The 12,272-nt window shown below is 45.9% G+C and overlaps 1 protein-coding gene across 4 annotated transcripts in view; it reads left to right on the forward strand.

Annotated features, from left to right (window-relative positions):
- Positions 1 to 12,272, forward strand: part of Tmem108 (transmembrane protein 108) — a 134,550-nt gene that overhangs the window by 31,078 nt on the left and 91,200 nt on the right. Inside the window, exon 1 of one of the 4 annotated variants that reach the window (XM_070005280.1) lies at positions 12,150 to 12,225. The exons of the other annotated variants lie outside the window; for them this stretch is intronic. The gene's annotated coding sequence lies outside the window, so the exon portion shown is untranslated. Of the gene's footprint in view, positions 1 to 12,149; positions 12,226 to 12,272 lie in introns of those variants that run through there. 4 annotated transcript variants of the gene reach the window in all.

Genomic DNA, 12,272 nt, shown 5'->3' on the forward strand with positions numbered 1-12,272 from the left:
TGGATATATTTGAAGGCACCGAGCAGGAAAATTGGGCTGACGTGGAAAGAGGATAAGACAAAGTCGCTTAGTTATGGACCACAGAAGACAAGAAAGAAAGGATGCTTCGGTGAAGATGATACGGGATTTACCTCCCCAGGCCATCGGGGGATCATAGGGCCGCACCGATGCTAAAGAAGAGGCCTGTGAGGGCTGAGATTGCTGCTAGAGCCGCCTTTGGGAGTAAGGATGCTCAGGCCTTTGTGTTCTCCCCCTCAGTGGGTGCCAATTTTTCTTTATAGATCCGTGCTAGCAGTTTATCACACGACAAGGGGGTTTTGAATGATTCATGGTACAGAACAGCACATACACATCGTATTTGAATGTTTGGCTCGTTATAAATACAGGCATTAATAACTCTTCAGGACCTGGCTGATGGCTGGCAGTCATATGAACAGCACTCGCTAGATTGACTGTGAGAGCGGTGGTGTTACTCTGGGGCTTTCTGCCAGCTTTGGCATTGTGGTGTAGGGACCGTGAGGACAGCTTAGCCTGTCATGGAGATGGGCGGGGCCAGCGGGGTGCCGGTGGCTCACACCTGTCATCCTAGCAATTTCAGGAGGCCGAGAGCCAGATCCCCATTCAAGACTAGCCTGAGTAGAAAAGTTCATCAGACTCTAAAATAACCAGCAGGGTTGGAAGCATGGCTGAAGTGGCAGAGCACCAGCCTAACAAGTGTGAGGCCCTAAGTTCAAATTCTAGTACTGCTTGTTTCACCATATTCAACACGACAGCGGATCACTAAGGTGTGGCTACTTCTTTCATGTGGCTTTGTGTGCTAGAAATAATTTGGTACAAGCCAGGCTCACACCTGTCATCCTAGCTACTTAGGAGGCTGCGATCTGAGGATCACAGTTCAAAGCCAGCCTGGGCAGGAAAGTCCATGAGACTTATCTTCAATAAACCACCAGAAAACCAGCAGTGGCACTGTGGCTCAAAGTGATAGAACACTCGCCTTGAGCTGAAGAGCTGAGGGACAGCGCCCGCCCAGGCCCAGAGTTCAAGCCCCATGACTGACAACAACAACAACAACAACAAAAGGTCACATAGGGGTGGAAGGTGGTAGCCAGCGGTCTCAGGGACATGTTACTGAAACGCTGGACACCTGTGGCAAGTCCCTGCATACAGAATTACCCAGTGGGGAGATCCTTGCTTTTAGAATACATAGATGTTCACCCCGGGGCCTGTAGTCCTTCCCACTAAACAAAACAAAGCACAACAGATTCCCTGAAGTCCTTCATGGAAAAAACTACCTGGAGCCAGGCAGGAGGTTATGAGGCTGCTTGGTTGGTTGGTTGGTTGGTTGTTGTTTTATAATGATGGGGATTGGACCCCGGCCTTACACTTGCAAGGCAAGTGCCCTACCATTGAGCTATGTCCCCCAGCCTCTAGAAGGCTGTGAGTGGGCACTTCTGGATCTGGCATTTCAGAGGTCGTTCTCATTGTTTGATGGATAGAACAGCTCTCAAGGACAATCTTTTTCCTCCTATTTAATTTTTGGAAGAAAGATCGTTTTTCTTTTCTTTTCTTTTTTTTTTTTGCCAGTCCTGGAGCTTGAACTCTAGGTTTGGACACTGTCCTGTGCTTTTGTGCTCAAAGCTAGCACTCTACCACTTGAGCCACAGCTCCACTTCTGGCTTTTTGTGGTTCATTGGAAATCAGAGTCTGATGGACTTTCCTGCGCAGGCTGGCTTCGAATCTGCGAGCCTCGGATCTCAGCCTCCTGAGGAGTTTAGGATTACAGTAGGTGAGCCACCAGCACCTGGTGAGAAGATCTAGCTTTTTCTGTGGAGCGTATGGATAGACAGAAAAACCCCAGGGTTTGATGTTCCTTCAAGTCACTTTCAGGTGTTCCTGCATCGTTCCAAGTTAGAAGCCTTGCTAGCAGCAGACATGGTTGTAACGCACTGAAACGTGTAGTGGCATCCTGGTGGATGCCGTGCCTCCTTTTCCAGTAGTCCTGTTTGTCCTGAGAATCAGTCTCAGACCACCCAGAGGCCTGTCATTTGCCTTTGTGACAAGCGATGGCAGGAAGGAGAGTTGATGGGTAACACAGGCACCTGGCAAGCTGTTAGACTTAATCAGCGTTTGCCAGAATATCACACAGATACAAAGAACAAAGGAAAGTTTATTGCCAGCAATGGGACCAGCAAGACCCCTTCTCACTAAAGAAATGCTGGCCATTATCTGAGAAAACCTATATCACTTTCAGGGGCTAGGAGGGGCTAGGAGGCGGAGCCTAGATGTGGACATAGAGACCAGGGGCTTCCTCATGGCCGCCTAGGATTTACAGCTGATGCCCAAGTGGTAGGGGTCTTCCTGCCTCATATGGTGGTAGCTGCCCCAGAGGCGCGCCAGCTCAAGGTGAAGGGAGTGGACGCTGATTATTTACTGCCTTTACTAAATGGGCCTAGTGTTGCCTAGGAAAAGAGCATGCTAAGCTACGAGACAGGAGGGTGCTGGGCCAACACTAACAAAATCCCAGAAGCTTGAGTTGTTTGAGCTTCTGCACAGAAGCAAGAACAGTGGCCCAACTCCTTAGGCCCAGTCCTTATTTCCCCCTCTGCATGTGTAAGAATTTAAAATGTTTGTGTTTGAAATGTCTTTTTTTTTTTCCCCCTGTCCCGGGAACTTTCCCACCTGGGCTAGCTTTGAACTGAAATCCTCAGGTTGCAGCCTCCTCTCCTGAGTAGGTAGGATTTATAGCCTGAGCCACCACTACCCGGATCTTAATTTCTTTTTTTATTTCACTTTTTTTTTTTAACTACTCTTGGTCACAACCACATTCAATAATTCCACGAATAAAGTTGGGCTACTGAAAGAGCATCACGAGTAAAGAAACACTGAATAAATGGATTTTCATGAGAAAAATGGAAGTCGACAAATAGGATAGCCAAGCAATCAAGGCAAAACTGAACTTAACTTGAAGTATTTGCCCACTTTCTTCCCAGCCTCCTCCCGTCTCACCCCCCCCCCCCCCCCCCCCGCAAGAAATGTTTAGATACCTTGGTGGAAGACAGTTGTTTGGCTTTGTTTATACCACAAGTATCTTTGTTTTTCTCTGCAGGCCCCTGTGTGCAGCAAAGATTGTATATATAACTGGGTTAAATTATTATGGAAATGAGTTAAATTAGCCATTCTAGGGAAGGCTAAGGCCAACAATTCTTTGAAGGGGTAGATAACTGTCTTTGATCAGTCTCTAGAATAGACTGTGTTTAGAAAAGCAATCACTGGAGGTTAATAGCTCTGCATCTGTGGTGTGGGGTATTTAAAGAAGCAAATTAAAAGTCTTTCATTCAGAGGAGAATTTTAACAATGTCCTTGGGTGGTTAATATATTCGAAGTGTGCTTGAGACTTAAAGAGTAGCCAAAAAAAAAAAAAAAAAAAAAGAGAGAGAGAGAGAAAAGAAAATAGTAGATTTCTCATGGTTTAGGTTCCTGATTGGAAAACAAAAACAAAATATATATATATATATATATATATATATATAACTATTTCCTCCTGGCTTACTCTTCTTCCTTTGGCCATCCCAGGAGGCTGTGGCTCGGTGGTAGAAAGAGAGGCACCACGGAGTTCCTGGCAAAAACCTTGCCCTGGGCACTCTTACCAAGCTAGGAGGTGATTTTCACCTCTCATCCTCTCTCATCTATCCCCCCACCCACCCACCCAGCCATCATTGTAGGAAGAACTAGAAAAATAACCCTGGCTGCATCAGAAAGGATACAATTAGGAAATAACTATATACTTCATGAAGTCTGCTTGCTTATAAAACGAGCATGACGGTATCTTCATGATAAGAGCTAAATGAGCTAATAGCACAGGCAAAGCCATGTTAGAAGTTACCAATGGGGTTAAGACATTTGTTATTCTTCTATTTGAGTTCCAAGTCCTAACAATGGCTCAGGGTTGGAAGGGTGGGTGTCCACATGTTACAACACAAACGGCAGATTTCAATCCTGCCCCTTGCCCTGCATTCTTAGACAACACTGAGAACCAAAGCAAGGGACTCCTGCCACACATTTCTCCCAAGTGAGGAAGCACACCTCCCTTGCCATGCTAGAGAGAAGTCTGTAGTCTGGCCACAGAGGCCAGGAGCCCTGCCTTTCACAGGGAATGGAGAACCCTTACTCCTTCTCAGCTCGGTCAGGACAGGAAGTTTCTGATGTGCTTCTGGGTCAAGTCTGCACTTTTCCCATCTCTGCAATCTCATCTAATCCATCATCAGTCTCATCTCATATACTCTGTGAAAGCCACTGAGAAGCACTTGACTCACGGTATGCCTTTAGTGTATGTTGTCAGTTTCTATTGATATTTTTGTGTGTGTGTGAAGCTTGGTAATTCATAAAAGTGATTTTATGCCAGCCGGGTGCTGGTGGCTCACACCTGTCATCCTAGCTAACTCAGGAGGCTGAGATCTGAGGATTACTGTTCAAAGCGAGATGGGCAGTGAGACTCTTATATCTCCAATGATCACACCAGAAAACCGGAAGTGGCGCTGTGGCTCAAGTGGTAGAGTGCTCTCCTTGAGCTGAAGAGCTGAGGAACAGTGCCCAGGCCCAGAGTTCAAGCCCCACGACTGACCAAAAACATGAAATCTGAGGTACATTTTTAAACAAATTCTTGATTTCTCTACCTGCTAAATGGAGATAGTGATAACACAAGCTCCAAGGGATACTGTAAATATTAAATTACAGGATGCTTGTAACGTGTGGCTCCTGACAGGAAATAGCTGCCCCGTGAATGTTATAGGTTTCAAATAGTGGTTGTAATCCAGGAGAATTTGTATGAGTCCCTGCAGCCCCACCCCCTCTCAAGTGGCTGCTGACTCCCCCTTTATTTTCACCCCAACATTTGTGGTAACATGCTAGATTTAGCTCCCCTCCCTCTATTTCGTTAAATGAGAAAATGAGAGGTATTTTAGAGGCAGGCCATATTTTATTTCTCTATCTCCTCTCACCTCTGTGGATGAAACTATGGCGATGAGCAATCATTGTATAAAGAGAACAAGCACACTACCCTGTTGAGGTTCAGGGAGGTGTCTTTCCTTTCATAAAGCTGACCAGCTAGTACGTTAAGGAGTAACGCCAGACGTCTGCTTGCAGACTTACTCTTCTTACAGTAGAATTGCAGGGAGGAGCTAAGAGGACATAAGTTAATCACGTCTTTCATCAACCAGACAGACACCTCGGGCTTCCCTCTAGACCCTTTGGTGGTTTTCCATTAAGGAGGAATAAATACGTGTCTTCTCTCTGAAGAGATGGGGGGAGGAGGAGCCATTTCATAAACATCTACTAGATAACAGGTATCTATTTCTTTAATATCCTCACTTGCCCTGCCGGCTGCTGCTTCTGCGCGGCCATCACATCCATTTCCAGAAGATGGATCCATCGCCATCTGTTCTCGAGTGTGGGTTTTGCCGGTTGCCTATCTTGCTCAACTCATTCCACAGGGGAGGGGAGGACTATTTTTAAAGCAACACATGTTATTGGTAGAAAATTTGGGCAATGGAGTTGAGCAGGCAGTCTACAGAGGAGGAAACTCAAAGGGCCATCGAGCTGTGGTGGTACATGCCCGTCACACCCCAAGCCCTGGGGAGGCTTGGGATCAAAAACAGACGGTGCCAGGCAGGCACCAGTGGCCCACGCCTGTCATCCTAGCTACTCAGGAGGCTGAGATCTGAGGATCATGGTTCAAAGCCAGCCCGGAAACTCTGTGAGACTCTTATCTGCAATAAACCACTAGAAAAAAACAGAAGTGGTGCTGTGGCTCAAGTGGTAGAGCGCTCGCCTTGAGCTGAAGAGCTAAGGGACAGTGCCCAGGCCCAGAGTTCAAGCCCCACATTGAACAAAAAAAACAAAAAACAGACTGTGCCAGATTGTGACACTCTCTCTCAAGCCCCGCCCCCAAAAGGGGGAAGAGCATCAAGCATTGGAAAAGGTAGACCCCACCCCCTCCCATCACTAGGAATGAGAGAAGTGCAAATTAAATCAATAGTGATACATTGTTGCATAGGATTTTAGTTCAATTATACCAAGCCTTTTCTGGGGACAGAGGGCCTCCTGTAGTAAAAGCAGACTGCTAACTGCGTGCTATGTTGTATCACACAACTTGTTCCAATGAGGGCCGCTCATATGTCCCTGACCCAACTGTGTGTGTGTGTGTGTGTGTGTGTGTCCTTTAGGTAGTTAAAACTTGGTGAAAGAAAGCCAAGGCCAGGCCCTGGTGGCTCATGCCTGTCATCCTAGCTACTCAGGAGGCTGAGATCTAAGGATCACAGTTCAAAGCCAGCCCAGGCAAGAAAGTCCTTATCTCCAATAAACCACCAGAAAACCAGAAACGGTGCTATGGCTTCAGTGGTAGAGTGCTAGCCTTGAGCAAAAGCAGCTCAGAGGCAGCATCTAGGCCCTGAGTATAAGCCCCAGGACTGGCTGACTAGCTTGCTTGCTTGCTTTCTTCCTTATTTCCACCCATCCACCCACCCACCCACCCACCCACCCATCCATCCACCCATCCATCCATCCATCCATCCATCCATCCATCCTGGAGAAGCACTCTACCACTTGAGCCATACACTCTATACCTACCAGGCCATTTTTGCTCTAGGTACTTTTTTCAGATAGCATTTCTTGATTTTTCCTGAGGCCTGCTTGGAATCAAGATCCACCTACCTCTGCCTCCCACTTAGCTGTGCTTACAGGCAGATGCCACCAAACCCAACTGCAGGCTGTCATTTCTCACACTCACCCTTAGTAAATGGGGCCTTGACCATGCCGTCGACTCGCTCTCACAGGTGGTTGTACAAAAAGATAATGTTTGTCAGTGTTCTCTGCAGCTTCTGAAGGGCTTTGGAAAAGTGCTAGGAAATGTGTTTTCATGTGTGCTTCCCCCGCCCCCCCCCCCCCAGGCTGATTATCAGGTGCATCTCTCTGGGGTCTCTCGGTTTGAAATAGCTCTTAGAGCACAGCTCGGAAAGCCAGATTGGAGGGGAAAGAAACACGTGACCCAAATAAAGGGAAGTGGAAGGGAGCCGCCACACCCCTCCACCCACTCTGGGCTCCAGTGGGCTCCATTCAGCACGCAGCCTTCATTCATTCAGCAGTTTCCACCCCCCCCTGCTTTGTATGCAAAGACAGAGCCTCCCGGGGCTGGCACGTGGAGGAACAGTGGAGTATAAACACTCATTTAAAAAATACATCCAGATGCAATCGCCCGTAGCCATCTGACAGCCTGCTCTGTCTTACAGAAAAGCAGTTCCTTGGTACGTTTTGAATTCCCTCATTTGTGGCTCTGATTTCTCCATGGTAAGTGCACTGTTCACTTTGCTTTACCTTGGAAGAAGGGGCCCACAGAGCAGTTGTTACACCTTTGGTGGGACACAGGCTAACCCAACCGAGAGACAGATCTGCATTCAACTTGCCTTCCTTGCATATATGTATGCCTCCTAACTGTGCTCCAAGTATGAATGATTTTAGTCACTAACTTAGTCTGAGGAGAATTGCTACTCGGTAATAGTTTATTAGCCTTTAATTTGTACTACTCTAGTAAAACTCTTATTTCTGTAAAACATACCCATAATTCAGTGTTGCCACACTGAACTTTGTCTAAGATATCACGGTCATTAATTATACACCTTTAAATCCCCTAGATACCACTGGGCACAACGATATCCTGTTGAACATTTTTCAATTTTCCTTCACTTTCTTAAGATAAAAATGTCCTGGCTCTTAAGTAGGATCTTTAAGGCTCGATTACAGAGACTTGCCTATAAAAAATAACTCAGGAGGAATGCATTTAGTTAACGCCACTAAAACTAGACTTCAATGCAAGATAGAGGCAAACTGCTTCTCCTAAAAATTTGGTTGGCCTGGTGCCAGTGGTTCATGCTTGTCATCCTAGCTACTCAGGAGGCTGAGACCTGAGTATCACCGTTCAAAGCCAGCCTGGGCAGGAAAATCTGTGAGACTCATCTTCAGTTAACCACCAGAAAATCAGAAGTGGTGCTGTGGCTCAAGTGGTAGAGCACTCACCTTGAGCTGAAGAGCTTAGGGACAGCGCCCAAGCCCAGAGTTAAAGCCCTATGACCAAAAAAAAATTTTTTTTTGGTTGGATTTGTGGCATAAGCTAAGCTTTGTTTGTAAAAACTTTTGTTCTTCCTTGACCTAGAGTGAACTTTCATGTAAATACTTAGTGAACTAAAGCATGCATTTGTACATATCTTTGGGCTTTTCCTTTGTGTTTCATGTAGACCATTTTGTGTGTGTGTGTGTGTGTGTGTTGGTTGTGGGGCTTGAACTCTGGGCCTGGGCTCTGTCCCTCAGCCTTCAGCTCAAGGCTAGTGCTCTACCACTTGAGCCACAGTGCCACTTCTGGCTTTTTATGTTTTATATGGTGCTGAGGAATCAAACCCAGGGCCTCATGCATTCAAGGCAAGCATTCTACCACTGAGCCACTTTCATGTAGACCTACATCTTTCAATATCAAGCTTTCGGAATTGTGATAGAAACTCTGCGGAGGATTGCATTAGAAGGACTGCCTATGTCTCCCATCCATCCATCCATCCATCCTTTCTCTGACTCACCTATCCATCCAGTCATCTACCAACCCACCTATCCAACCATCCATCATACACTCATCCACCTGTCAATACATCCACACATCAGTCCATCCATCCATCCACCCATCCATCAGTCAGTCTAGCCTGCCAGCTACCCCCCAATCATCCACCCACCCCCACACCCATCCGCCCATTCACCTGTCTCTCAGATATTTTACACCAGGCCCTCTTCAGTGAGCATTTCATGCACGTTCATTTCATCTTCACAGTATCCACAAAGTGAGAACCATTCTTATTGTACCGATAAGGAAACTGAGTCACACAGGTACCAAGTTTGAACTTATGACTAGCCCTCACTTAGCTTGCTTGCTCATGTCTATTAGTCTACCACTTGAGCCATACTTCCAGTCTAACCTTTTGCCAGTTATTTCACAATTGGAGTCTCATGAGTTTTTCCTGCTTGGGATATTCTCAAACTGTGATCCTCTAGATCTCGGGCTCCTGAGTAGCTCGGATGACAGGTGTGAGCCACCAGCACCCAGCTAACTTCTAAAAATTTATGTCATTTTGGTTCATTCTTCTATCCTTTGTAGTACCTTCCTAAGGTCCCAAAGAAGCTCATGTCTGCAGAGATGCTCAAGGAAGGAAGGACAATCTTTTACGTGTGATGAAAGCGGAGAGACAACTGCTTTTGACAGATAGTTTCAGCTCTTATCAGGAAAGCCATCCCAACTATCATTATGTCTGCACTACAGATTTCCCGGAGTTATGCGAACAATACACATTTGAAGTGACAGTGTCAGGTACATTTGGGGAATTTCTAATGAGCACCAAGGGAAATTTTTCCTCTTGAATTTGTGAGGGGGAAAAATATGAATATTTGGAAAGTTCGAAGAAAACTTAATGCTCCAATTTTTATAGCATAATATTCCTAATCCTTGGAAGTTGGAACACTTAGTTTGATGCCCTGCTTTGTGTTTCCCTATTATTAAGTTGACAGCAACCGAGCGACACCCCTCTTGAGCTCCTCCGCTGGTTCAGTAACTCCCTACCCAAAGACACATTTGCCGTTTTGTCATTTTCTTTGATTAAATGTCATCTCGAATTTTTCAAATCCAGTCTGTTCTGTTGCAGACAAACATCGCATACACATCTCTGGTAATCAACTTCTTGCATTTTTGTAAATGTCTTTTTTTATAAATTTATTTATTTTAGTATATATATTTTATATTGTAAAGATACTGTACAGATGGGTTACCATTACATGAATAAGGTGATGAGTCCGTTTCCGATCCAGCATTGTTACCTCCTCCTTTGTTTTTTTCCCCTACCACCTCTTCCCTCCCCTGTAAATGTCTTTATAGAATACATTTAAAGGAAGGAAATCACTGGTGAAAAATTACGTTCAACTTTAGCACCACGCAATGTTGCCAAATTGTCCTCAAAAAGGACTGCACTAATTTAGATTTCCCTCAACGTGTGTAAGAATGTCGTGTTTCTCTACACCCTTACCAACATGGAATATGAAGATTTTAATATAGTCGGTGAAATAATATAAACTATGTGGTTCGCCTTTGTAGTTACTGCTGGGTTGAAAGTTCATTTCAGTAACTGCTCACTGAGCATTGGCAGTCTGTCATCATTGGGAGAGGATCTGGTGCCATCGAAGTAGCTGGATTCAGTGTCCCAAGCCTGGAATTCTAGCTAGTTTGGAGGCAGAGATCTGAAGATCATGGTTTAAGGCCAGCACAGTTCATGCAACACCCATCTTTTTTTTTTCTTAAAAAAAAAATGTTATTATAAAGCCAGGAGCTGGTGGCTCACGCCTGTCATCCTAGCTGCTCAGGAGGCCGAGATCTGAGGATCATGGTTCAAAGCCAACCCAGGCAGAAAAGTCTCTGAGACTCTTATCTCCAATAAGCCACTAGAAAACCGGAAGTGGTACTGTGGCTCAAGCGGTAGAGCGTTTGTCTTGAGTTGAAGAGTGCAAGGACAGTGCCCAGGCCCAGGGTGCAAGCCCCACGACCAACAACAACAACAAAAAAGTTATTATAAAGGTGATATACTGAAGGGTTACAGTTCCATAAATCAGGTAGTGAGTATTTCTTATTGTACAATGTCACCCCTTCCCTCTCTGTCTCCTATTCTTTTCCCTCCCATCCCCACCAACAAGTTGTAGAGTTCATTTTCAACATAGTGTCTAGTGAGTACCACTGCTGTATTTGTCCACCCTTTGTCCCTCCATTTCTGTGCCCTCTCCATTCCCTCCCAAAGACAGGTAAATGAACAAACTAGACAAAAAAGAAAAGAAAACAAAAACAGCAGCAAAAGAAAAAAAATCTCTTGTTTCCATTTCCTGGAGTTCATTTCGATCAATATTAATTTATGTGATCAGATTACACATCAACACTGTGCCTTCGTGTTCCTCTCCTAAGATACGAGACTCCCTCTTAACCGAAGACTGGATGGGCTGGCACACACCTGTTATCCCGCCTACAATAGGGAAAACACGATGCCGGGGCATTGTGGCATCTGTCCGTCATCCGCAGCAACATGGAAGCACAAATAGGGTTGCAGCCCAAGCTCTCAAATGACCAATGCAAGAAGGAGCTATAGCTATGGCTCCAGTGAGAAGAGCACCTGCCTTTTAAGTGTGAGGCCCTGAGTTCAATTCCCAGTGCTGCCAAAAAAAAAAAAAAATCCACAGAAGGACTAAAGAAGCCCTTTACAGAAGAAATCCAAAGCTTGCGAGTATAGAATAACAGTGGGTCTGTGTGATAAATAATAGTGGCTCCCTGAGAAGTTGTTTCCTGAAGAATAGACAGGGTACCCCCTTGACTGTGGGGTGCTATTGCTGGTCTCCGCAAGCTACACCCCTTTCTGCAGCCGTGGCTTTGCTCTTTTTTTTTTTTTTTTTGTCGGTCGTAGGACTTGAATTCTGGGCCTGGGCGCTGTCCCTCAGCTCTTCAGCTCAAGGCAAGCGCTCTACCACTTGAGCCACAGCGCCACTTCTGGCTTTCTGGTAGTTAATAGGAGAAAAGAGTCTCACAGACTTTCCTGCCCAGGCTGGCTTTGAACCACGATCCTCAGATCTCAGCCTCCTTAAGTAGCTAGGATGACAGGTACATCCCACTTGAACCCGATTTCTCTCTCTCTCTCTCTCTCTCTCTCTCTCTCTCTCTCTCTCTCTCTCTCTCTCTCTCTCTCTCTCTCTCTCTCTCTCTCTTCCTTCTTTCTTCCTTATTTATTCATTTTGCCATGGGGACCATCAGATGCTGGAGTTTGCCCAGCTGCATGATATTACACCAAGCCAGACAGAGGTCTGTTTGGCAGCTGCCCTTTCTCTTGCCAGTCAGAAAAAGAGCGTTAAAAAAAAAAAAAAAGCAGAGAATTTCAAAGCAAGCCCCCTTTAAGGGGCTGGAGCTGGCTACTAGTTGCTAGGCAAGTTAAAGTAATTCATCATCCTTGCCAAAGGGAACTTTGAGGGAAGGGGAGAGGGATGGCAGGGCCGCTGGTTGCCATAGGAATGTCTGTGATTTGAACAAAACCACAGAGTGGGGAAGAGCAAGCCCGCAGCGTCCATGGCTCCTTCTGCCTAAGAAGGGAGCTATGAGCAGGAGGTGGAGCAGAGGTAAGTGGGGGGGGGGAGGGAGGGGAAGGTAAGGAGTGAAGCCTGAG

The sequence above is a fragment of the Dipodomys merriami genome, unplaced genomic scaffold (assembly GCF_024711535.1).
Source record: "Dipodomys merriami isolate MVZ:Mamm:240054 unplaced genomic scaffold, mDipMer1.0.p SCAF_68, whole genome shotgun sequence".
NCBI classification, from domain to species: Eukaryota; Metazoa; Chordata; class Mammalia; order Rodentia; family Heteromyidae; genus Dipodomys; species Dipodomys merriami.